This window comes from Bos grunniens, chromosome 4, assembly GCF_055505025.1.
Source record: "Bos grunniens cultivar Pamir isolate PY7600 chromosome 4, Bosgru_T2T1.0, whole genome shotgun sequence".
In the NCBI taxonomy this organism is placed as follows: Eukaryota; Metazoa; Chordata; class Mammalia; order Artiodactyla; family Bovidae; genus Bos; species Bos grunniens.
Window position 1 is genome coordinate 965634 of NC_141168.1, and position 22510 is coordinate 988143.

Consider the following 22510-nt stretch of genomic DNA (forward strand, 5'->3'; position numbering starts at 1 on the left):
CATGACCACTGGAAAAACCACAGCCTTGACTAGACGGACCTTTGTTGGCAAAGTGATGTCTGGTTTTTCATATGCTGTCTAGGTTTGTCATAGCTTTGTCATAGCTTTGATTTCCTTTAGGATTGACTACTTGGTCTCCTTGCAGTCCAAGGGACTCTCAAGAGTTTTTCCTAGCACCACAATTCGAAAGCATCCATTTTTCCATGCTCAGCCTTCCTTATGGTCCAACTCTCACATCCATACATAACAACTAGGAAAACCATACCTTTGACTATATGGACCTTTGTCAGCAAAGTGATGTCTGGTTTTTAATATGTTGTCTAGGTTGGTCATAGCTTTTCTTTCAAGGAGCAAGAGTCCTTTAATTTCCTGGTTGCAGTCACTGTTCGCAATGGTTTTAGAGCCCAAGAAAATAACGTCTGTCACTGTTTCCATTGTTTCTCCATCTATTTGCTATGAAGTGATGGTACCAGGTGCCATGATCTCGGGTTTTTGAATGTTGAATTTTTTGAACACTGAAATAGTAATAGTTTAGCTGCTAAAGAGTCAAGGAGCTTTAGTCTCCGTAAGGACTACAGGTAGTATTCTGAGCCATGTCCTTTGGGCTGATTTGTACATGCCAAAACCCCCACCGGGCGGAAGAAGTTAACTACATGATGAGCATACTGCAGCCATGATGTAAGCTGGCAGTTTGGAGAACTGGCCTCAAGGAAACAGGAACAAACCAGCCCTGGACCTGGAGACCAACCGTACTTAAAACAAGATGACGCTGGTCAGACGACCACCAATTTCAAGACAACTGTCAGAGCTGCCTATTTCCCAGCTGAGGTGTTGGGGTGGCGAGAGGGTTCTCGGGAGCATGGGGTGCAGACAGGCTGCAGGTGGTCCAGTTAGGTGGGGAGGAGCCGCAGAACTGTCTCCCCTTGAGAAGGAGGGAGGCTCCTTTTTAGCTCTTTCCTGGTTCCTAGAGGGCTGTGGGTGGGGCTTCCCGACATTAGGCTAAGCACTGTCGCGCTCAGGCTGCGAGGGAGCCTCCAGTGGTGCTGTGCCCACTGCAGACTCCTGCCTCGGGGCTCCCCGCATCCAGAGCACCAGGCCAGGCCGGACACATGTGGGCTCCTTGCTCTGCTCCTGGTTTGTACCCAGCATGTGGTGGGAAGTGCCTGGGGTCTGACAGTCTGCAAAGTGTTTCTTGGGGTCCGAGGCAGGCAAGGGGCCTCATGCCTGCTTTGCCCGCTTCCCGAGTTCCAGACAGCAGAGGGTCCCCCAGCCCCACAGCCTGTCCCAGGGCTGGGTCTGAGTTACTCCTCCGGGGGTGGGCAGGGGGCAAGTACCGACCTCCATGGAGAAGGCCAGCTGCTGCGGGGCACCGCTCGTGGGCGCCCTGAGCATGACAGGGTGACGCTGCCTGCCCAGTGCGCCGAGAGGCGTGAGGTGCCCCGCTCTGGACTGCGAGTGTCCCGGGGAGACACACAGAGCTGAGCGCCCTCACATCCATGTGCTACTGCACCTATCTGGGTGTGGGGGACCCTGCATGGGGCGCAGCGTCATCTGAGGTCTGAGTGCCTACCGCTCCTCACTGTCTTCCAAGTGTCGTCATCGACAGGGAGGGCCGCGTGGAAGAAGCCTGGGTGCTTGAGTGGAGATGAGATCCAATCAAACTATTAAAAATCTCCACAGATACTCCTTTGGGCAGAAGTAGGTAAAAAAGCATACTGCAGATTAATAATTATTAAAAGTCATTCAAGAGTGATCTTTTTTCCTATTCAATTCTGTCCCAATTTTATCTGATTCCCTTAAGATCAAAGTTTTTAAACACTGTACTTTGCTTTTCTCATTTATTTCCTCTGTCCTGAGACAGGCTTCTCTCCAGTCGTGGGAAGCGGTGGTCAGTCTGTCCTGTGGGATAAGAGGCCTTGCTCCCTGGGCTCGAGCGGGCTGGGCGGGAGGCATGCTGAGCCCCAGTGGCCTGTGCGTGCTCCGTCATTCAGTCCTGTCCGATTCTTGGCAACCCCATGGACTGTAGCCCACCAGGCTCCTCTGTCCATGGGATTCTCCAGGCAAGGATACTGGGGTCGGTTGCTGTGCCCTCCTCCAGGGGTCTTCCTGACCCAGGGACCCAACCTGCTTTTCTTTAGTCTCCTGCATTGGCAAGGGGGCTCTTTACCACTAGTGCCGTGTGGGAAGCCCTGCGGCCTGAAGGCAGTGCGTCTTGTAAGCAAAAGGTGCTGACTGGCGTGGCCCGAAGTGCAGAGTTTTATGGAGGCTTTATTCTCCATTCTAAAAGCAGTTCATCATTAAAGAAAGTTAGCACATGCAGGAGAGCAGGGAAAAGGTGAGCCCGTGGGCCAGTCACTGGAGACAGCTTCGTTTTGATCTCTTTTTTTATGTGTCCTTCTTGCAGCTGAACATGTTTTATGCGTTTATAAACATATCATTATTTTAATTCTCTTTTGAATTTATATAATACATATTTTCCTATCTAATTTCCTATCTAATTTCACTCTCTTCTTAAATATAACTTTTAAAAGAATAATAGTTCGGGATCATAAAATTGTCAAGATCACAATCCCTCTTTCTTGCCTGAAAAATCCATTCGTTCTTTGTTCATTCAATAACTCATTTTGTGAAGAGACTTACGGTTGAGTGTCAGTGGCAGGGACTGGTTGGAGCTGGGGATTAGCACCCCCACCCAGGAAGGACGCAGGCGTGTGGGGAGGTAGACTGCTGAATCATGGTAATGGGTGATGCCCCACCCAGTGATGGCACCTCTAACCCCACCCCCTGTGGGGAGGGGGTGGCCAAGGCCCGGAGATTTTCTACAGTCTGTAGAGAAGAACCACATGGACACGGTAGCCCTGTAACATGCACATGTTGAATTTAGAAATGAGCCGACGGGTCTAGTAGCAGGTGAGACGTGGTGTAAGTGGGGGTGAGTGGCATAGGTCAGTAGACTGTATCAGGTGAGACGTGGTGTAAGTGGGGGCGAGTGGCATAGGTCAGTAGACTGTAGCAGGTGAGACGTGGTGTAAGTGGGGGCGAGTGGCATAGGTCAGTAGACTGTAGCAGGTGAGACGTGGTGTAAGTGGGGGCGAGTGGCATAGGTCAGTAGACTGTAGCAGGTGAGACGTGGTGTAAGTGGGGGCGAGTGGCATAGGTCAGTAGACTGTAGCAGGTGAGACGTGGTGTAAGTGGGGGCGAGTGGCATAGGTCAGTAGACTGTAGCAGGTGAGACGTGGTGTAAGTGGGGGCGAGTGGCATAGGTCAGTAGACTGTAGCAGGTGAGACGTGGTGTAAGTGGGGGCGAGTGGCATAGGTCAGTAGACTGTATCCAGGGACTTCCCTGGGGATCCAGTGCTGAAGACTTCGCTTTCCAGGGCAGGGCTTGCAGGTGCAGCCCCCGGCCAGGGAGCTCAGATCCCTCAAGCCTCAGGGCCAAACACCAAACGTGAAACAGAAGCGACAGTGTAACAAAGTCAATAAAGGCTTTAAAATGGTTCACATAAAAAAATCTTAAACAGAAGACACTATCCAGAGAGAAAAAAGGATGGAAAATACAAACAGAGGGAGAAACCCATGAGCAGGGAGGGAGCTTACAGTCCCTCCTGAGTCCCTTACTGAGCCACACTCCACAGGGGAGGAGATGGAGAAGGGGCAGAGCGTTTGAAGAGATGAAGACTAGCAGGTTTCCCAAACAGGGGAGAGACATCACGCAAAAGCTCAAGAAGTACCACGAATCCCAAGAACAGGCGTGCGTGCATGCACACACACACACACCCGGGAGTAGTATAGTGAAATTGTTGAAAATACAAATTTTAAAAAGCCGTCACAGCCAGAGAAAACACGTATAACCTCAAAGGTTCTAAGAAGACCACGGGCAAGATGGCAGCAAGCCCCAGGTCTTCCCTCGTCCTGCACGCATGCCCTCTGCCAGGCAAGCCTGGGTCTCAGGGGGAGCTTCCGCCCCGCTGCCTGGTTCTGGCCTTGGCTATGACTCGCTTGACCATCAGACGAGGTCAGAAGGGTGAGGTCCTGATGCTGCTGCCCTGACGTTGTTACAGCCAGACCCCCAGGAGGAGAGTCGCAGGAGCACAGCCCCGCAGCTGGCCCCCGCTCCCCCTCAGACTCAGGCAGAATTGCATCGCTTGTTGTTTTCAGCCGTGGGTTTCGGGGGTGGTTTCTTATGCCACTGACAGCAGCTTCCGCAGAGTTGGAGGTGGCTAGAAAATAATGGAATGATGTCTTTAAAGAACTGAAAGAAAACAGCCACCAAAGTGAACGTCCATCCCAGAGAAAGGATCTTTCTAAACGGAAAGGGAAATTATGACATTTTCAGGCCATCAAAAAAAAAAAAATTTATTGCTAGTGCCCTGACTAGGAACAACCAGCAGAGATCTTCAGGCAGAAAGCCTTGACCCCACACTGCAGCTGTGGGAGACGGGCCTGGAGAGGATGGGAAGGCGTGCACGCGCACACACACACAGACACACATGCACACACACATGTGCACACACACATGCACACAGAGACACACAGACATGCATGCACGCACACACACAGACACACAGAGACACACACACACATGCACACACATGTGCACACAGACAGACAGACACACACACACAGACACGCATGCATGCACACACATGTGTGCACACACATGCACAGACACACAGAGACACACACACGTGCACACACAGACACACACATGTGCATGTACATACACACACGCGCACATACACACAGACACACAGAGACACACAAAGACATGCATGCACACACACAGACACGCGCACGCACACACAGACACGCGCACGCACACACGCACACACACATGTGCACACAGAGACACATGCGCCCGCACACAGAGACACACACAGACACGCGTGCACGCGCACACACACACGCACATACAGACGTGCACACACACACAGATGTGCACGCACACACACACACACACACGGCAAGACGGGACCTGCGCTCAGACTGCGTTTCCGGGCAGGAAGCTCCCACACTGTGGTGTATCAGTGCTCTCTGAGTTAACCTCAGTGTTTCAGTGAGCACAATAAAACATTCACAGAATTTCTTTTGAAACCTAGCAGGCTACTTTTAAAGTTCACACTGAGACATAATGGGAAGGTCGTGAAGCAGGGAGGCTGTGTGGGGGCCGCTGACTGCCCCATGCCTGGTGCTCTGAGACGATGGGGTCCTTACACTCGAGCGGCTGCGATCACGAACAGACAGACGGATTGAAGTGAGGGGACAGAAAGCCCTGAAACAGCCCCCCGCGCTGCAAGCATTTAGCATATGCTAATGACGACATTTAAATCAGCGGGGAAAGATGCATTATTCAATAATGATTTGGGGACAACTGGCCAGACATTCGGAAAATATATAGCTGGATCCCTCCCAAACTTCTCACCCCAAAATAAAATCCAGATGGCTCAAAGACTTAAGAGTATAACGGGACTTCATAAACACTAAAAGAAAACTTAGGGGGAATTTTAATAATTTTGACAGAGAATTAAATTTTTAAAGCAAGACAGAAAACCCAATATCTAAGAAAATATAAAATGCCTTTGCTTTTAACTCCCTAGGCCTATGCCTGTGAAGTCCATGATGAATAGGCGTAAATATGTGTGTAAAGAATCAAATGTAAAATGAGCCTTTGAAACACTGGAATAGGAAACCACATGAATATCCTAATTACTCTTCAAATTATGATTTATCCTCAGGATGGAACTGTGTATGTGCAGATACAGAAAGATCTCAGGATATTTTGAATGAAAAAATGAATCTGTAGAACAGCTGGGGTCCAGATTAGAAAAAATGAAACTGGACCAAATTTCTTCATATAGATCAATTCCTATATGAGAACATACATTTTCATGATCTCAGAGTAGACAGAGATTTTTGAAATAGGACTTAAAAAGCACTAACCACAAAGTTGTTCAGTTGCTTAGTTGTGTCCGTGAAGTAAAAGATTGGTAATTTCAGCTATCAAGAACGTCTCTTAATAAAGACAGTGCTAAGACAAGGGACGGGCATGGGAGAAGGTGAACGATGTGCACCCAGGAAAGGCCTCATGACCAGTGACATAGAGACGCCCCATAAATCTTTAAGGAAAAGACAGACATCCAAGAAAAAATCGGTTAAACAGCTGCACAGGAATTTCTGAGGTGGAAGCACGAGTGACTGAAATGAGTAGGATGGTGTTCAGCCTCGTTACTGAAGCAGAGACGTGAGACGGGAGCCACGTGACACATGGCAGCCACTACTAGACGGGTGGGTACTGCAAGCCCGCCAGGTCCGGGTGCTGCTGAGAATGCAGAGCAGGAGCGTGTGGGCCGGTGATGGAGTAAAGTCTGCCTGAGCCCAGCCGGCCGTGGACGGCAGCTGCAGTGCCCTGCGTGCCCAGGACACCCCCAAACGACTCTCACAAGTAGCCTTGTTCCTAAGCTTGCCAGTCAGGACATCCCCAAATGCACTTAAGGGGCAGAAGACACAAAATGAATATTTCATATGATGGAATTTATGTATTTTGTATGTTGTATGAATATTCTTCACATTTATGAGTATAAACTGAATATATCGTGCATCCCTTACGTTCACACAGTAGAGACATTCCATGCAGTGAAACGGAACAAACCACGATGACTCGGATCACGTATCAAGTCGAGTGAGAGAAGGAAGACTCACGGGAGTCCAGGCCACATGAGTCCAGATCTGTGAGGGGAGGCTGGAGAACCGGAGCACACAGCGGCGGCCTGACGGCTGTGCCTGGCCCAGGGGCTCCCAGCTGGATTGTATTTCTTGACTGGGGCAGTGATTCTATGAACAGTTCTGTGTTATACTTGATAACTGTGTGTTATACTGTGAAGTTTTGTGCACACTTATCTGTGTTCATTACCTTTCACAAGAAGACTCAAAGAATGCAAGAATGAAGACCTATTGAGTTTAGCCAATGTGGTTCTATACAGTCGGCAAAAACAAGACCGGGAGCTGACTGTGACTCAGATCATGAACTCCTTATTACCAAATTCAGACTTAAATTGAAAAAAGTAGGGAAAACCACTAGACCATTCAGGTATGACCTAAATCAAATCCCTTATGATTATACAGTGGAAGTGAGAAATACATTTAAGGGCCTAGATATGATAGACAGAGTGCCTGATGCACTATGGAGTGAGGTTCATGACATTGTACAGGAGACAGGGATCAAGATCATCCCCATGGAAAAGAAATGCAAAAAAGCAAAATGGCTGTCTGGGGAGGCCTTACAAATAGATGTGAAAAGAAGAGAAGTGAAAAGCAAAGGAGAAAAGGAAAGATATAAGCATCTGAATGCAGAGTTCCAAAGAATAGCAAAGAGAGATAAGAAAGCCTTCCTCAGCAATCAATGCAAAGAAATAGAGGAAAACAACAGAATGGGAAAGACTAGAGATCTCTTCAAGAAAATGAGAGATACCAAGGGAACATTTCATGCAACGATGGGCTCTATAAAGGACAGAAATGGTATGGACCTAACAGAAGCAGAAGATATTAAGAAGAGGTGGCAAGAATACACAGAAGAATTGTACAAAAAAGAGCTTCACAATCAAAATAATCACGATGGTATGATCACTGACCTAGAGCCAGACATCCTGGAATGTGAAGTCAAGTGGGCCTTAGAAAGCATCACTACAAACAAAGCTAGTGGAGGTGATGGAATTCCAGTTCAGCTATTTCAAATCCTGAAATATGATGCTGTGAAAGTGCTGCACTCAATATGCCAGCAAATTTGGAAAACTCAGCAGGGGCCACAGGACTGGAAAAGGTCAGTTTTCATTCCAATCCCAAAGAAAGACAATGCCAAAGAATGCTCAAACTACCACACAATTGCACTCATCTCCCATGCTAGTAAAGTAATGCTCAAAATTGTCCATGCCAAGCTTCAGCAATATGTGAACCGTGAACTTCCAGATGTTCAAGCTGGTTTTAGAAAAGGCAGAGGAACCAGAGATCAAAATGCCAACATCCGCTGGATCATGGAAAGCAAGAGAGCTCCAGAAAAACATCTATTTCTGCTTTATTGACTATGCCAAAGCCTTTGACTGTCTGGATCACAATAAACTGTGGAAAATTCTGAAAGAGATGGGAATACCAGACCACCTGACCTGCCTCTTGAGAAACCTATATGCAGGTCAGGAAGCAACAGTTAGAACTGGACATGGAACAACAGACTGGTTCCAAATAAGAAAAGGAGTACGTCAAGGCTGTATATTGTCACCCTGCTTATTTAACTTCTATGCAGAGTACATCATGAAAAACACTGGGCTGGAAGAAGCACAAGCTGGAATCAAGATTGCCGGGAGAAATATCAATAACCTCAGATATGCAGATGACACCACCCTTATGGCAGAAAAGGAAGAGGAACTAAAAAGCCTCTTGATGAAAGTGAAAGTGGAGAGTGAAAAAGTTGGCTTAAGGCTAAACATTTAGAAAACGAGGATCATGGCATCTGGTCCCATCACTTCATGGGAAATAGATGGGGAAACAGTGGAAACAGTGTCAGACTTTATTTTTGGGGGCTCCAAAATCACTGCAGATGGTGATTGCAGCCATGAAATTAAAAGACGCTTACTCCTTGGAAGGAAAGTTATGACCAACTAGATAGCATATTCAAAAGCAGAGACGTTACTTTGCCAACAAAGGTCCATCTAGTCAAGGCTATGGTTTTTCCAGTGGTCATGTATGGACGTGAGAGTTGGACTGTGAAGAAAGCTGAGCGCCGAAGAATTGATGCTTTTGAACTGTGGTGTTGGAGAAGATTCTTGAGAGTCCCTTGGACTGCAAGGAGATCCAACCAGTCCATTATAAAGGAGATCAGCCCTGGGTGTTCTTTGGAAGGGATGATGCTAAGGCTGAAACTCCTGTACTTTGGCCACCTCATGGGAAGAGTTGACTCCTTGGAAAAGACTCTGATGCTGGGAGGGACTGGGGGCAGGAGGAGAAGGGGACGACAGAGGATGAGATGGCTGGATGACATCACCGACTCGATGGATGTGAGTTTGAGTGAACTTCGGGAGTTGGTGATGGACAGGGAGGCCTGGCATGCTGTGATTCATGGGGTCACAAACAGTCGGGCATGACTGAGCGACTGAACTGAACTGAACAGGAGGCAGTGAACAAGACCATCCCCAAGAAAAAGAAATGCAAAAAGGCAAAATGGTTGTCTCAGGAGGCCTTACAAATAGCTGAGAAAAGAAGAGAAAGACAAAGAAGAAAATGAAAGATGTACTCATCCGAATGCAGAGTTCCAAAGAATAGCAAGAAGAGAAAGAAAGCCTTCCTCAGTGATCAATGCAAAGAAATAGAGGAAAACAACAGAGTGGGAAAGACTAGAGATCTCTTTGAGAAAATTAGAGATACCAAGGGAACATTTCATGCAAAGATGGGCACAATAAAGGACAGAAACAGTTTGAACCTGGAGAAGCAGAAGAAATTAAGAAGTGGCAAGAATACACAGAAGAACTATACAAAAAAGATCTTATTGACCTGGATAACCACAATGGTGTGATCACTCACCTAAAGCCAGCCATCCTGGAGTGTGAAGAAAAGAGGGTCTTAGGAAGCATCACTACAAACAAAACTAGTGGAGGTGATGGAATTCCAGTGGAACTATTTCAAATCCTAAAGATGATGCTGTGAAAGTGCTGCACTCAATATGGCAGGAAATTTGGAAAATTCAACAGTGGCCACAGGACAGGAAAAGGTCAGTTTTCATTCCAGTCCCAAAGAAAGGCAATGCCAAAGAATGCTCAAACTACCGCACAATTGCACTCATCTCACATGCTAGTAAAGTCATGCTCAAAATTCTCCAAGCCAGGCTTCAACAGTCCGTGAACTGAGAACTTTCTGATGTTCAAGCTGGATTTAGAAAAGGCAGAGGAACCAGAGATCAAATTGCCAACATCTGTTGGATAATAGAGAAAGCAAGAGAGTTCTAGAAAAACAGCTGCTTCTGCTTTATTGACTATGCCAAAGCCTTTCACTGTGTGGATCAGAACAAACTGGAAAATTCTTAGAGATGGGACTACCAGACCACCTGACCTGCCTCCTGAGAAATCTGTATGCAGGTCAGGAAGCAACAGTTAGAGCTGGACATGGAACAAGGGACTGGTTCCAAATTGGGAAAGGAGTATGTCAAGGCTGTAGATTGTCACCCTGCTTATTTAACTTATATGCAGAGTTCATTATGCGAAATGCTGGGCTGGATGAAACACAGGCTGGAATCAAGATTGCCGGGAGAAATATCAATAACCTCAGATATGCAGATAACACCACCCTTATAGCAGACAGTGAAAAAGAACTAAAGAGCCTCTTGATGAAAGTGAAAGAGGAGAGTGAAAAAGTTGGCTTAAAGCTCAAGATTCAAAAAACTAAGATCATGGCATCTGGTCCCATCACTTCATGGCAGATAGATGGGAAAGAATGGAAACAGCAACAGACTTTATTTTATTTTCCTGGGTTCCAAAATCACTGCAGATGGTGACGGAAGCCATGAAATTAAAACGCACTTGCTCCTTGGAAGAAAAGCTATGACCAACCTAGACAGCATATTAAAAAGCAGAGACATGACTTCGCTGACAAAGGCCCATCTATTCAAAACTATGCTTTTTCAATAGTCATGTATAGATGTGAGAGTTGGACTATAAAGAAAGCTGAGCACCAAAGAATTGATGCTTTTGAACTCTGCTGCTGGAGAAGACTTGAGAGTCCCTTGGACTGCAAGAAGATCCAACCAGTAAATCCTAAAGGAAATCAGTGCTGAATATTGATTGGAAGAACTGATGTTCAAGTTGAAGCTCCAATACTTTGGCTACCTGATGCAAAGAACTGACTCACGGAAAAAGACCCTGATGCTGGGAACAATTGAAGGTGGCAGGAAAAGGGGGTGACAGAGGATGAGATGGTTGGATGGCATCACAGACTCGATGGACATGAGTTTGGGTAAACTCTAGGAGTTTGTGATGAACAGGAAGGCCTGGTATGCTGTAGTCCATGGGGTCGCAAAGAGGTGGACAAGACTGAGCGACTGAACTGAACTGAACGTGGTTCTGTCCTTGTGTGTGGGAGAACATTCTATAGAGGATGCCAAGAATCTGCTGGCAGTTGGAGGTTGGGAGACTGGACTAGAAGACAATTTATGTTCTATTGTAGATTCCTTTTTATTAATTTTTTTAAACGAAAAAAAATTCATTTTTAGACTTATACAGTGCATATGAAAACCCTTCAGCTTAAAAAGATTAAACAACATTCAGCTTTTTCAAGACCGTATCAGCTTTGTTCAGTGGAGTCCTGTGCTCTGTGTGTGGAAGGGAAGATGGTGCAGGGACCTGTGCCCAGCGGGCCTGCCCCTGGTGACCCTTCTGCTGCTCCAGGACTGCTGCTGCTGAGGTTGCCCATGAAGATTAAGGCAAGGTTTTGGCACATGTCCTGTAGGTAGTATTGTTGTTGAGTTGCTCAGTCATGTCTGACTCTTTTGAGACTCCATGGACTGCAGCCCACCAGGCTCCTCTGTCCATGGGATTCTCCAGGCAGGAATACTGGAGTGGGTTGCATTTCCTCCTCCAGGGGGTCTTCCCAACCCAGGGATTGAACCTGGGTCTCCTGCATTATCAGGGGCATTCTTTAGCACTGAGCCATGTGGGAAGCTTGTGAAGGCTGTACTGTACAGGTCTGATAATACTGCCCTGCAGACAAGTGTGTGCCCGATGTGGGCAAAGTCCCTGAGCCCCTGGCAGGAGGCCTCACCCACCGTGCGTCTCCTGTGCCCATTTCGGTTTCAGCGTCTCCTGAGCGGCTGCACCTACAGCTGTGACTCCTGCAGAGATCGGACTTGTCTGTCTTCCTGTGTTTTAGCCAAATGAAACCATGTACTTAGAAACCCTCCTGGGAGTTCCCTGGTGGTCCAGTGGCTTAGACTCCTCCCTCCCAAGGCAGGGGGCCCGGGCTGGACCCCTGGGCAAGGAAATTAGATTCCACACGTGCAGCGAAGGATTGGAGATCCCACTTCCCCCAACAAAGACCCGGCACAGCCAAAGATATCCATATGTATAAAACCCCTACTCCTTCAACGTGTTCAGTAGACAGTAATGAGTATTTTTACAATTAAAAGATTGTATTGATACCTGTTTCCCTTCATGAGGAAGAAAAAATTTCAGGGACATGCTTGTGATTTAAAGTGGTAACAAATGAAGGATGGATTCATTCTCACCATGAATGTTCTTCAAGGGCTGCCTCCAAATTGACTGGGGATCAAATGATGAGTTAGCCTTTTAAAAAGTAACAAATTCTGGAAGTGCAGAATGTCATGGATGCGGGGTCCCCCATGGGGTGTCCCCCCGTGACCCACGCTCCACCCTGTGACTCCGGTGCGGTGGTGAGAACCAGGCCTTCAGGTTCCTTTCTCTGCTGCCTGCCTGGCTGCCAGCCCGCACCCATGTCACCACCAGGACTTGGGGCATCTGGGTGACCCCAGGAGGTGGCCGCGAGCATTTGAAAGCATGGTGAAGAGACAGACAGGCATCCTCCGTTCCTGCTCCATTCTTTAGCGCCTAAGTCACAGACAGCAAGAGACCCACATGCTGATCATATTAGCAGTTCCAGAGCCTACAGAAGGCCATAAAGAAAGCTGAGCACCAAAGAACTGATGCCTTCAAACTGTGCTGTTGGAGAAGACTCTTGAGAGTCCCTTGGACTGCAAGGAGCTCCAACCAGTCCATCCTAAAGGAAATCAGTCCTGAATATTCATTGGAAGGACTGATGCTGAAGCTGAAACTCCAGTACTTTGGCCACCTGATGTGAAGAACTGACTCATTAGAAAAGACTCTGATGCTGGGAAAGATTGAAGGCAGGAGAAGGGGGAGACAGAGGATGAGATGGTTGGATGGCATCACCGACTCAATGGACATGAGTTTGAGCAAAGTCTGGGAGTTGGTGATGGACAGGGAAGCCTGGCGTGCTGCAGTCCATGGGGTCGCAAAGAGTCAGACAGGACAGAGTGACTGAATAGCAATAACAAGAACAACGGAAAGCCAGGAAGGGTAGGTGCTCTGGAAGCGGGTGCAACGTGAATGAATCGGCTCAAGTTTTCCTCTCACGCCCCTGAAGTCTATTGCAAGTGGAACCACGAGGCTGGCTTTCTGGTGCCACTGTCTCTTCAACCCTCTAGAGAAAACTTGCTCAGGTGTGAACTGCCCTTTCGGGTGATTATGTGGACAACGCACCCCCTCCACCCCCACCCGAGTCTGACTACTGACAAATGTGTATCCAGTAGTCTGGATACACTCTCCCCAGAGCCCAGCTCCAGGACTCTCCATGGGGCATAACCACCCAAGGATGGCTCCCAGGGTGGGGCACCCTGTGCCTTCTGCTGCCTCCCAGCCTCCACCTAGATATGTGAGTGTGTTTAAGACCAGGGCATGTAGCAGCCAGCATCACTTCATCACACGGTGTCCTTCCTTTAGCAAGATGTGTGGGTCCAGTGCTGGATGGGGGAGACGGGGAGAGGAGACTGGAGTCCTGGGGATCGGCCGCTCCCTCAGACCAGCAGCAGGCCCACCGGGTGAGCTCTTTCCTGGATGAGGTCAGGCCGGATCTTCCCCGCTGTGTGAGCAGCGACTCTGCCTAAAAAACGCTGAGTTTGTCCAGAGTGGCTTGCATGAAGCTGATGAACGGGCCTGCGGTGAGTGACTGGAAGGAGGGAGTGCAGGCACTGGCTGTGGTCTCCGTGGCGGCGCTGGGAGAGCGTCCGTCTGTCTGTGCGTCTGGAGGGGTAGCCAGGGCGCGGGGTGTGTGTGTGAGCTCGATGTCTGCGCCCATTTCCTGTCTCTATTAAAGCAAGGTTTGAGGTTGGGCCTGGCTCTGCTGGATTCATTTTAATACCGATTATAATGTGATTTTGAGAAGCAAATACTTTAGAAATAAAAAGAGGTTTAGGATTGATATTTCTGTTTGAGGGAAAATCAGAAAGGGTTACTTGATTACAGAAATCAGTGAAAGGCCACAACCAGTTACGTGGCTGCTGAAAACAGCACGACTGGTTAACAGTTTCATTAAGATGCTGCAGCTGCAGCCCTCAGGCTGCTGAACGCAGGGGACAGAGCTTTCAGCTCCATCCTGGTCTCCTTTACCATGGAGCCGGTGACGTGGGTGACCTCAGGAAGGACCCAGCAAACGCCTAAGCGCTCAGCGCTTTCACCGCTACCACCTGAAACCCTCAGTTCAGTCCTGCTCGACGGGCAGGGCCCCTGCCAGTCTCTGTCAGTAGGTACCGGCTCTGTGTGTGCGTCCCTGCTTCACGACCGAGGCAGCCTCCCATCCCCAGGGCCAGGGAAGCTGGGGGCGGCTTTCTGTCCGAGGCGCAGGCGGCAGCGGTCAGCAGGCGCGCTGACGTTTGTCCAGGGCACGCAGCTGTCACGTGAGGCCCCGCGCAGCGGTCACACCTCCCGCGGGCCGGCTTGGCTCAGAGGAGGCCCGGTGCAGCGGTCACACCTCCCGCGGGCCGGCTCGGGTCAGAGGAGGTCCCGTGCGGCGATCACACCTCCCGCGGGGCCGGCTCGGGTCAGAGGAGGCCCCGTGCGGCGGTCAGACCTCCCGCGGGCCGGCTCGGGTCAGAGGAGGCCCCGCGCAGCGGTCACACCTCCCGCGGGCCGGCTCGGCTCAGAGGAGGCCCAGTGCAGCGGTCACACCTCCCGCGGGCCGGCTCGGGTCAGAGGAGATCCCGTGCGGCGATCACACCTCCCGCGGGCCGGCTCGGGTCAGAGGAGGTCCCGTGCAGCGGTCAGACCTCCAAGGGGGCCGGCTCGGGTCAGAGGAGGTCCCGTGCGGTGGTCAGACCTCCAGGGGGGCCGGCTCGTGGAGAGGGGGGGCAACCGCAGCCTGGGTCTCTCTAGGGAAGGGACGGCTGGTTAAAGGGGCAGGAGAGGCCCAGCGCGTCCGGCAGAGCTGCTGTGAAGCTTGCCTGCAGGCCCCCTGCACGGCGTCCCTGGCCCTCGCGCCCAGGGCCTCTGCCAGGCAGGGATGGGGGAGCCCCTTCCGTAGACTGCTGTCTGGCCCTGTTACATCGTGCCTGTCCATGTCAGCCCAGCGTGCACACCCGCACCCCGCACGCGGCAGCCCTCTCCTTATTACTGCAGGCACCGTTACCTTTCTCCCTCATATTCTGCGAGAGAGCCTCACCCGGCTGGGAGTCTGAGGAGCTCTCCATGGTCCTGGCCGCAGTGATGGGGCAGGAGTGGTCACGTGACCCCACTACCCAATCGCGGTGAGCCATAGGACATCCTGCGAGTGCTCAGGTGGACAGATCATAAGTGTGAGCGTGCAGCCATCGTAACCCAGAGGCGGGAGCCCGCAGGTGAGCCCCGAGCCAGGGGCAGAGGGGGGCGATGAGAGAGGGGCACAGGGCGGCCAGGCGTGCAGCTCCCAAGACCGGCACTTTAGTCATGTGAACCGAGACAGTCCCTGATTTTAAGCCAGTTTCAGTTATATTTGCTCTGAATTGCAATGAAAATGTCTTCATTGATACCGAGATGGAAGTTTTAATTGCTTCTGATTTCTTCCAAATTTGTTCTGCTAACAAATTGTTGTTTTTCAGTCTCTCAGTCGTGTCTGACTCTTTGTGACCCTGTGGACTGCAGCACACCAGGCCTCCCTGTCCATCACCAACTCCCAGAGTTCACTCAAACTCATGTCCATGGAGTTGGTGATGCCATCCAACCATCTCATCCTCTGTCGTCCCCTTCTCCTCCCACCTTCAATCTTTCCCAGCATCAGGGTCTTTTCCAATGAGTCAGCTCTTCACATCAGGAGCTAAAGTATTGGAGCTTCAGTATCAGTCCTTCCAATGAAGATTCAGGACTGATTTCCTTTGGGATTGACTCATTTGATCAATCCTAATTGATCAAATTGATCATGGTTTCCCATAATAGTTTTTTTTATTTCTTACTGTAAATTCCCATTGCTATAAAAAATAGCTGTCTTTATTGGAAATAATTCTGGAAGAAGTGACTGAATAAAATATAAATACACGATGGAACTTCCTGAGCGGAGTCTGGGGTGAAGCTGTGATCAAAGTGTAACTCCCTGCCCGCTGTATCGTGTGTGCTGCTCGGCCCTGGGAACCCGCCACCGTCCACTCAGAAGACGTGTGCTGACCGGAAATGACCTTCCTATGCAGAAGGGGCACTAGTGCTGAGAACCCGCCCGTCAGTGCAGGAGACCCACGAGATGCAGGTTCGATCCCTGGGTTGGGAAGACCCCCTGGAGGAGGGCATGGCCACCCACTCCAGGATCCTTGCCTGGAGAATCCCATGGCCAGAGGAGCCCCGAGGGCTACAGTCCATGGGGTCACAGAGAGTCAGACACAACTGAGCAGTCACAGCACACACACGTGCAGAAGAGAAGCATGGCAGAGTAGCTATGAACAGATGACGGGTGCTTTGTGCCTTAAAATGAAAAGAAATGAACACTTTCTAAGGACAAAAGCTTCCTGAGGCCCAGCGTTAAGTTTGTGCAAGTATTGCCTCCTCCACTGTGTGCAGACAGCCTGAATGGGAAGAGGAGGAGCTGCCCAGACACTGACCGCAGTCCCTCAGATTGCTGGGGTGGGGAGTGCTTTTGGTTTTCTTCTATACTTTTCTGTGTGGGAACAAACATTCTTTAAAAGGGCAGGCTCTGACAGGACTTTTAGAAAAGTCCCTGAAGGCTGTCAGCACCCGCCTCCTTCTGAGCCGTAGGGAACAGCCGTGTTGGGTGCTCTGTGAATTACCCTGAACCCCGTATGCGCTCCCCATGTACGCTGCCTGTTGGGAAGATGACTTTCTCTCCTTCCAGCCTGAGCGCATGCTCAGTGCTGCGCTCCTCTCATAGGAGCCCAGGTTAGAGACGGGTTTGTTGGGTTTCATGACACCTTCTTTTAACACTTGGCTATAGGTTAAGAGAACCACAGTACTTTGGAGACTAAGCAGAATCTCAGGTCTGGGTGGAATGAGATATGAGGCATCAGCCTCTCTCCTGGCAGCGAACCAGGCAGCACTTCCAGTGTATCATTCCGGGCTCTTGGCTGCACGCTCCGTCGGATGGGAGCTGCCCTCCACAGCGCTTTCCCCCCTGCTTCCAGCAGCACGGCAGCATGCCCCCAACCCCCTCCTGGGCATGGTCTCTGCCTGCACCTGCTCTGTGTGGACCTGCACCCCCTCCCCCGTGTGTGCTTGGTCACCTATTCAGGTGAAGGTCCAGCCCACCTCCCATGAGCATCTCTGACCCAGGTTCACACTGACCAAGCCTGGCGCGTCTCCCCTGCCCCCCGCGTGCTTGTGCAAACCTGTGGGTCGATGCCTGTCTCACGATGTGCCATTGTAAGGACGTGTTTGCACATTTCTCTCCCTCCTCACCCCCCACCCTGCCCCAATTGCTGTATTATCGGGGTTTCCAGAGATGCAGAACCGACAGGGTGTGTGTGTGTATGTGTGTGTGTGTGTGTGCAGGGTTTATCTGCAGGGGTTGGCACCTGTGATCGTGGGGTGGGCCTGAGGTTGCAAACTCAGGCAGGAGGTGACGCCGCGGTCTTGGGCAGAGCTCCTTCTCCGAGGGGAGCCTCACTCTTTGCTCCTCAGGCCTTCAGGTGAGTGGCTGAGGCCGAGCCCGTGGAGGGCAGTGCCCTTTACCTACAGTCACCAATGACAGCCGGTAGTCCCACCACAGGGCACGTCACAGCCACGCGGGGACCCGTGTTTGTTTGAACAGCAGGGAGACCACCTGACCACGCACAGAGCAGCGTGGAGCCCCTCTGGCACCCAGCTCTTCCCTGACCGAAGAGGCAGGTGCCCACCCTGCTCTGAGGACGGCTTCTGCTGGAGGCCTCCCCTGACGTCAGCCAAGCCGGAGGACATGTGCAGTCTGCTCCGTGTGTTCAGAAGGTGCTTAAACTTGGCCAGAGGCCTGTGGAGAAAGGAGCCGGGAGGGTCACCACATCCCTGCTCCTGTAAAGGGTCTGCCCCCGGGCACTGGGAGCCGAGTTCTCATCACAGACTCGGGCAGAACGTGCCCCCGCTTACCTCAGACCGCGTCCTTTACAGCCAAGCGGGGTCAGTGCAGCGGGGTTCACTCCTGCCTCCCTTCGGCTTCACTGAGCCCAGCAGAGAATGGCCCCCGTGAGGAGGCGGGCAGGGCCGCTCACCCTGCTGCCCAGGCCACAGGCTTCATGTGTGCGGGGACCCCTGTGGGGCGCGGGCTCTGCGGGCCACACGCACGTGCGCGCCTCCCCCGGGAATGTGCTCGGCCCGCAGGCCACATGCGCGTGCGCGCCTCCCCCGGGAACGCGCTCGGCCAAAGGGCTGGCAGGGCTGCGCAGGGCTGGTCGGACACAGGACGCAGGCTCCACGCCCCCGCTGCCGTCTGCCGAAGGTCCCGTTGGCCCTGCTCCTCCGCCGGCTCTCTGCTTCCCTTTGTCTGCATCTGGAAGAGGAGGAACCGGTCAGGCCCATCATAGGAGCCCGGGACGTCCTGGTCTCAGTGAAGACAGGCTGTATGGGGGCCACAGCTGGATGACCCGGCCTTGGGAGTGCAGGGAGGCCCCCAGGACCGGGCTGCCTGATGCCGGCCGCCTGCGCTTTGCCGAGGCCCTGCCAGCCTGAAGCCCGGCCGAGGAGGGTGGCCGAGGCTCGCCTGCCTTCAGCCCTGGGCCTCTCACCTGAGTGTTTTCCCAAAGGCTCACTTCATCCGCCCGACGCCGCTCAGCCTGCCCTTTGTTACCTTAAAAATGGAGGGCTTTGAGACACGTTTTCACATGGTGGGTGCTCGCCTACGGTCTCTGCTCCTTGCTGCTTTGGGTGGATGAGCAGAACTGGAGCCTGCGGCCTCAGATTCGGGCGGGATCGTCCCCACCCGGGGGCATGGCCTCGCTGACCTGTCCCATCTCCATCGCTCGTCAGCCGGCTGATCTCTGGAGCCCAGTGCCCAGCCGTTAGCATCACCCGGAGCGCAAGTCTCCGCCCGTCATGGCCTTTCACGGGGTGTCTGCTGCTTTGGGTGCAGCGGGAGGCCGTTTTTCTTCTTTTTTCTTATTTCCATCTTACCTTTGAGACGTGCTAGAATGCGTGTGTGTCTGTGACTCGGGAACTGGTGGCACTGGGAGTGTGCCTGTTCACACCCGCATCCATATCTGTGTCTCAGGAAATGGGGGGTGCCCCCCGCATGTGCCCTGAGTCTCCCCGAGCCCAGGGGCCCCCATCTCCACTTCAGGGTTGTCTGTGCAGCCCCAGAGCCCACCTGGTCCTGGGCCCCTTCATGTTTAAATGTCGTGATTGGGTTTCCGTGGAACCCTAACCTCAGCCCTGCCAGCTCCATCACAGTTTCCGTCTTGGAGGTGGATTCAGTAACTTGTGAAATAGGGATTCCAGGAAATTTGCATTTTCATGACAGGTTTTTGTAGGTATTCTTTGAATGGTGGATTTTCCTGAAGTACCTGTGTGATGAAGCTCAACTGCTAACCACAAACCTCCGCTTCAACAGCAGCGTGGCCTCCATCTCAGCCCCTCTGGAGAGGCTGCACAGATCTTACAGTGCAGGAAAGAGACGTAGCTGTTTAGAGCGAAGACAAACTTTATTTTTTATCCCCAATAGTAATTCTTTATTCCCCCACAGCTACTGCTGAATATGTGACATAAATGTTTGATCACTACTTCTAAATGTAAAAGGTTTAAATTTCAGCTATAGCCCATTTATATCAAACAGACCATATGGCTCTCAAAGCCGCACGGAGCATATTGGAGAGAAAACCAGCGACTTGCTCCACATTCAGCTTCATTTTTCTTTCACTTTCATGGAAACCATAGACTGTTTCTGTGTTTCAGATCAAACATGTTGTTGAGCAAAGAGTACATTACCCAGCTGTCCTAAAAGTCATTACTCGTTGCTGTTCAGATTTAATCCAAGCCATCTGGTGTGCTTCTTTCTCTGCATTTATTTTTGAGGCACATCGCAGGAAAGCTGCTTCTCGACATATCTCACTTGGAAAAGTTACAAAAAGGAAAATATGTCAGAAACTTTAGGTATCGTTTTATCAATGCATTTTTGCATAAATAATTCAGCTATAGTCTAGTTAGGGTTCAAAACCTCAGTGCTATTACCTCAACTTAGAAATAAATTTGAAGACTCCAGAAAACAAACAAATCTTATATTTACGCTTCTAAATGGGGTGGGTCTCAATAACGTGCAGCAGGTTAAGTTCTCCCTTTTAAATGTGGTTCTGTTGAAATTGCTGTCTTAGGACTTGGGAGTCCATGGGAGTCGGTGTGTAATGCCTAAGCTAGTGTATTTGTGATTGGTCGTGTACCTGGTAAACAGGCAGAACTGGACTATTTTTATTCTGAAGCCTGAAAAGAAGATCTGGGCCCAGGGGCTTCAGGAAGTGTAAGAGTCGTCTCTCCAGAAATGGGCTTGAGACACGACCGTGGTGAGACGGGGCCCAGGCTGCTTTCTGAAAAGCCTTAGAAACCACGGGGGGCGAGGGTGGGCTTCTCTGCCTGGCTCTGCTGGAACCTGGGGCGTCTTGTTCCCCCAGCTGCAGCCCCCGCTGTTTCCCCTCCGTGACTCACTGAAAAGGGCAGGGAGGACGCGACTCTGGCCACAGTGTCCATGCGGTGTTCCAGGTTTTAGAACAGGAAGCGGGCCAAGCGACAGAATAGGTTTTTCTGGAAGCCATTTGGTTTAGAGCGAAGACACTGCTTTCCCGATCCACATCCGTGACAGCCCCGTCTTTGGGGGAAGGAGAGCTCAGCAGTAACGCCTCCGTACATGGATGGTTGCGTCACGCTGACGACACCTCCTCTTCCCGGAAACGCCTCCTGAAGTGGGAGCGGACGCCGGCCTTGCAGCTGCGCTGCTCTCCTTTGCCGTGCAGGGGCTTGCGGGCCCCTCTCCTGGGGGGGTCCTGGGCTGCACCCTGGGGAGGGCGGCCCGAGGGCTGTGCCCTGAAAGGAGGTGGGGAGGTCTGGGCCGCTGTGGGAGGCGTGGTCCTGCTCCAAGCCCTTCCGGAGGCCTCAGTCGGCCTTGGCTCCTCTGGTGTCTGCCTCCGAGCCCCAGCCCAGGCTGTGGCTGTGGCATGCATCACGGGCCTGCTCTGGAAAGGAAGGTGGACAGTAGTTTGTTGGGAGAAAGGCAGCTCTCGATGTCCTCTGCTGTCTTACCAAGTGCAGGACCCCACCTAGCAGAAACCACTGCCGTGTGGCTTGTTCCCACTTGGGCTTGGCCGGGACGGGTGAAATCGTGTGCACAGAGCCTGACAGCCCCTGCCTCCCGAGTGGATGACGGAGGTGGGCTTCTGGCTCAGCGCTGGCGGCCTCCCCAGGCGCAGCTTCGGGACAGAGACCTCCACCTGCCTCTGCACTTAGAGGTGGGGAAGGACGGAATGCTGAGTGTCCCAAAACGGTGAAGCATACTTCCAGCAGCTTGGAGATCTGAACACACTGAAGTGTTCCTTCTCAGCAGCTGAGAGATCTGAGGACGTTGAAGCATACCTCTCAGCAGCTTGGAGATCTGAAGACATTGAAGCATCCTTCTCAGCAGCTTGGAGATCTGAAGACATTGAAGCATCCTTCTCAGCAGCTTGGAGATCTGAAGACGTTGAGCATACTTCTCAGCAGCTCGGAGATGTCCTGGTGGTGAGCATTGGCACAGGAAGGGAACCTGGGCTTGTTAATCAGGCTCTTTACCCTCATTCGTCATTTTAATTCCAGCCGGCGGCGCACTGCTGACTGGCCTGCTGGCATGAAGCGGAAGAGGAAGGTCTGCACAGATCGGTGTCAACACTAGAGGACTCATGATTGGGAAGCAAAGAGCCGACACTCGTCTGACTTTCCATTTTAGCAGTGTTTTTGTGACGCTGTGCTCCCCGATGCACTTGAAGCAGACTCCCTGAGTCTACGCTGAGTAGCTAAGGCAGCAAAGTGACCCAGTTGTTCTGTGTGTAATGTCTGGCAAAACAGCCATTTCCTAAACAGGGACCTTCTTGGCCAAAAGGACATCGTGTTCAGAAAAGCCTCGCAGGCCCATGCCGTCCTCCCAGAGTATTCTGGGGAGACGGAGGTGCTCGTGCAGCCAGCCACGAGCACGTCTCCCCTCAATGCTTGGCGTGCAGCTGTGTGCCGAACGAGGCATTTGAACACGGAGGGCGTTCACGGGGCCGGTGCCCGAGGCCCTCGCCCTGCGCAGGCGCAGGACCGGGCTGAGGCCTGGCCCAGCCACCCCAAGACTCTGTGAGCCTCAACCATCAGTGGGGAAATTGTGGTAATCCCAGGGCCTTTAAAATAGTTTCTAAAAAAATTTAAAAGTCTCTTAATGCTGGTTATGTGTGTACAAGTGGAAATGGAAACCCTGATGTTGATTTAGTGCCTGTAACCTAAGGCGCCAGACGCCCTGAGGGCGGGTCATCTAAGTCGGCCCGGCGACGCCCGCCCTCTCGGGC

General features: G+C 51.5%; 1 protein-coding gene and 1 long non-coding RNA gene across 3 annotated transcripts in view; one reads left to right on the forward strand and one right to left on the reverse strand.

The window, feature by feature from the left end:
• Positions 1-22510, forward strand: part of PTPRN2 (protein tyrosine phosphatase receptor type N2) — a 607146-nt gene that overhangs the window by 83946 nt on the left and 500690 nt on the right. The window lies entirely within an intron of this gene.
• On the reverse strand, positions 19630-21318 carry LOC147373362 (uncharacterized). The gene is made up of 2 exons (XR_015163067.1): positions 20643-21318; positions 19630-20054 (listed from the first exon to the last, which is right to left on the reverse strand). It is a non-coding gene; the product is annotated as an uncharacterized LOC147373362 (long non-coding RNA).